Raw genomic sequence first — 4,748 nt, 5'->3', positions numbered from 1 at the left:
GCAAACAAACCTTCCCTGTAACGTTGAATTGGTAATTGTGTGGTCTTCATCCTTTGTATGTATATCTCTCTTCATTCAGATGTAGTTAAAGTTACGAGAAACGATGATTGTCATGTTGCAGCAAACAAACCTTTCCTGTAACATTGAATTGTTAATCGTGTTCTCTTCATCCCTTGTATGTATATCTCTCTTCATTCAGATGTAGTTAAAGTTACTAGAAACGATGATTGTCATGTTGCAGCAAACAAACCTTTCCTGTAACGTTGAATTGCTAATCGTGTTCTCTTCATCCTTTGTATGTATATCTCTCTTCATTCAGATGTAGTTAAAGTTACCACAAACGATGACTGTCATGTTGCAGCAAAGAAACCTTTCCTGTAACGTTGAATTGCTAATCGTGTTCACTTCATCCCTTGTATGTATATCTCTCTTCATTCAGATGTAGTTAAAGTTACTACAAACGATGACTGTCATGGTGCAGCAAACAAACCTTTCCTGTAACGTTGAATTGCTAATCGTGTTCTCTTCATCCCTTGTATGTATATCTCTCTTCATTCAGATGTAGTTAAAGTTATTAGTAATGATGATTGTCATGTTGCAGCAAACAAACTTCCCTGTAACGTTGAATTGCTAATCGTGTTCTCTTCATCCTTTGTATGTATATCTCTCTTCATTCAGATGTAGTTAAAGTTATTAGTAATGATATTTGTCATGTTGCAGCAAACAAACCTTTCCTGTAACGTTGAATTGCTAATCGTGTTCTCTTCATCCCTTGTATGTATATCTCTCTTCATTCAGATGTAGTTAAAGTTACTACAAACGATGACTGTCATGGTGCAGCAAACAAACCTTCCCTGTAACGTTGAATTGCTAATCGTGTTCTCTTCATCCTTTGTATGTATATCTCTCTTCATTCAGATGTAGTTAATGTTACTACAAACGATGATTGTCATGTTGCAGCAAAGAAAGCTTTCCTGTAACGTTGAATTGCTAATCGTGTTCTCTTCATCCTTTGTATGTATATCTCTCTTCATTCAGATGTAGTTAAGCTTACTACAGACGATGACTGTCATGGTGCAGCAAACAAACCTTTCCTGTAACGTTGAATTGCTAATCGTGTTCTCTTCATCCTTTGTATGTATATCTCTCTTCATTCAGATGTAGTTAAAGTTACTACAAACGATGATTGTCATGTTGCAGCAAAGAAACCTTTCCTGTAACGTTGAATTGCTAATCGTGTTCTCTTCATCCTTTGTATGTATATCTCTCTTCATTCAGATGTAGCTAAAGTTACTAGAAACGATGACTGTCATGGTGCAGCAAAGAAACCTTTCCTGTAACGTTGAATTGCTAATCGTGTTCTCTTCATCCCTTGTATGTATATCTCTCTTCATTCAGATGTACTTAAAGTTACTAAAAACGATGACTGTCATGGTGCAGCAAACAAACCTTTCCTGTAACGTTGAGTTGCTAATCGTGTTCTCTTCATCCCTTGTATGTATAACTTTCTTCATTCAGATTTAGTTAAAGTTATTAGTAACGATGATTGTCATGTTGCAGCAAACAAACCTTCCCTGTAACGTTGAATTGGTAATTGTGTGGTCTTCATCCTTTGTATGTATATCTCTCTTCATTCAGATGTAGTTAAAGTTACGAGAAACGATGATTGTCATGTTGCAGCAAACAAACCTTTCCTGTAACATTGAATTGTTAATCGTGTTCTCTTCATCCCTTGTATGTATATCTCTCTTCATTCAGATGTAGTTAAAGTTACTAGAAACGATGATTGTCATGTTGCAGCAAACAAACCTTTCCTGTAACGTTGAATTGCTAATCGTGTTCTCTTCATCCTTTGTATGTATATCTCTCTTCATTCAGATGTAGTTAAAGTTACCACAAACGATGACTGTCATGTTGCAGCAAAGAAACCTTTCCTGTAACGTTGAATTGCTAATCGTGTTCACTTCATCCCTTGTATGTATATCTCTCTTCATTCAGATGTAGTTAAAGTTACTACAAACGATGACTGTCATGGTGCAGCAAACAAACCTTTCCTGTAACGTTGAATTGCTAATCGTGTTCTCTTCATCCCTTGTATGTATATCTCTCTTCATTCAGATGTAGTTAAAGTTATTAGTAATGATGATTGTCATGTTGCAGCAAACAAACTTCCCTGTAACGTTGAATTGCTAATCGTGTTCTCTTCATCCTTTGTATGTATATCTCTCTTCATTCAGATGTAGTTAAAGTTATTAGTAATGATATTTGTCATGTTGCAGCAAACAAACCTTTCCTGTAACGTTGAATTGCTAATCGTGTTCTCTTCATCCCTTGTATGTATATCTCTCTTCATTCAGATGTAGTTAAAGTTACTACAAACGATGACTGTCATGGTGCAGCAAACAAACCTTCCCTGTAACGTTGAATTGCTAATCGTGTTCTCTTCATCCTTTGTATGTATATCTCTCTTCATTCAGATGTAGTTAATGTTACTACAAACGATGATTGTCATGTTGCAGCAAAGAAAGCTTTCCTGTAACGTTGAATTGCTAATCGTGTTCTCTTCATCCTTTGTATGTATATCTCTCTTCATTCAGATGTAGTTAAGCTTACTACAGACGATGACTGTCATGGTGCAGCAAACAAACCTTTCCTGTAACGTTGAATTGCTAATCGTGTTCTCTTCATCCTTTGTATGTATATCTCTCTTCATTCAGATGTAGTTAAAGTTACTACAAACGATGATTGTCATGTTGCAGCAAAGAAACCTTTCCTGTAACGTTGAATTGCTAATCGTGTTCTCTTCATCCTTTGTATGTATATCTCTCTTCATTCAGATGTAGCTAAAGTTACTAGAAACGATGACTGTCATGGTGCAGCAAAGAAACCTTTCCTGTAACGTTGAATTGCTAATCGTGTTCTCTTCATCCCTTGTATGTATATCTCTCTTCATTCAGATGTAGGTAAAGTTACTACAAATGATGATTGTCATGGTGCAGCAAAGAAACCTTTCCTGTAACGTTGAATTGCTAATCGTGTTCTCTTCATCCTTTGTATTTATATCTTTCTTCATTCAGATGTAGTTAAAGTTACTAGAAACGATGACTGTCATGGTGCAGCAAACAAACCTTCCCTGTAATGTTGAATTGCTAATCGTGTTCTCTTCATCCTTTGTATGTGTATCTCTCTTCATTCAGATGTAGTTAAAGTTATTAGTAATGATATTTGTCATGTTGCAGCAAACAAACCTTTCCTGTAACGTTGAATTGCTAATCGTGTTCTCTTCATCCCTTGTATGTATATCTCTCTTCATTCAGATGTAGTTAAAGTTACTAGAAACGATGATGGTCCTGTTGAAGCAAACAAACCTTTCCTGTAACGTTGAATTGCTAATCGTGTTCTCTTCATCCCTTGTATGTATATCTCTCTTCATTCAGATGTAGTTAAAGTTACTAGAAACGATGATGGCCGTTTTGCAGCAAACAAACCTTTCCTGTAACGTTGAATTGCTAATCGTGTTCTCTTCATCCCTTGTATGTATATCTCTCTTTATTCAGATGTAGGTAAAGTTACTAGAAACGATGATTGTCATGTTGCAGCAAAGAAACCTTTCCTGTAACGTTGAATTGCTAATCGTGTTCTTTTCATCCCTTGTATATATATCTCTCTTCATTCAGATGTAGTTAAAGTTACTAGAAACGATGACTGTCATGTTGCAGCAAACAAACCTTTCCTGTAACGTTGAATTGCTAATCGTGTTCTCTTCATCCCTTGTATGTATATCTCTCTTCATTCAGATGTAGTTAAAGTTATTAGTAACGATGATTGTCATGTTGCAGCAAACAAACCTTCCCTGTAACGTTGAATTGGTAATTGTGTTCTCTTCATCCTTTGTATGTATATCTCTCTTCATTCAGATGTAGTTAAAGTTACGAGAAACGATGATTGTCATGTTGCAGCAAACAAAACTTTCCTGTAACGTTGAATTGTTAATCGTGTTCTCTTCATCCCTTGTATGTATATCTCTCTTCATTCAGATGTAGTTAAAGTTACTAGAAAGGATGTTGGCCGTATTGCAGCAAACAAACCTTTCCTGTAACGTTGAATTGCTAATCGTGTTCTCTTCATCCCTTGTATGTATATCTCTCTTCATTCAGATGTAGTTAAAGTTATTAGTAACGATGATTGTCATGTTGCAGCAAACAAACCTTCCCTGTAACGTTGAATTGGTAATTGTGTTCTCTTCATCCTTTGTATGTATATCTCTCTTCATTCAGATGTAGTGAAAGTTACGAGAAACGATGATTGTCATGTTGCAGCAAACAAAACTTTCCTATAACGCTGAATTGTTAATCGTGTTCTCTTCATCCCTTGTATGTATATCTCTCTTTATTCAGATGTAGTTAAAGTTACTAGAAACGATGACTGTCATGTTGCAGCAAACAAACCTTTCCTGTAACGTTGAATTGTTAATCGTGTTCTCTTCATCCCTTGTATGTATATCTCTCTTCATTCAGATGTAGTTAAAGTTACTACAAACGATGACTGTCATGGTGCAGCAAAGAAACCTTTCCTGTAACGTTGAATTGCTAATCGTGTTCTCTTCATCCCTTGTATGTATATCTCTCTTCATTCAGATGTAGTTAAAGTTACCACAAACGATGACTGTCATGGTGCAGCAAAGAAACCTTTCCTGTAACGTTGAATTGCTAATCGTGTTCTCTTCATCCCTTGTATGTATATCTCTC

This window comes from Rhineura floridana, chromosome 2 (assembly GCF_030035675.1).
Source record: "Rhineura floridana isolate rRhiFlo1 chromosome 2, rRhiFlo1.hap2, whole genome shotgun sequence".
Taxonomy (NCBI): Eukaryota; Metazoa; Chordata; class Lepidosauria; order Squamata; family Rhineuridae; genus Rhineura; species Rhineura floridana.
Note: the sequence above shows the minus strand (reverse complement) of the source record.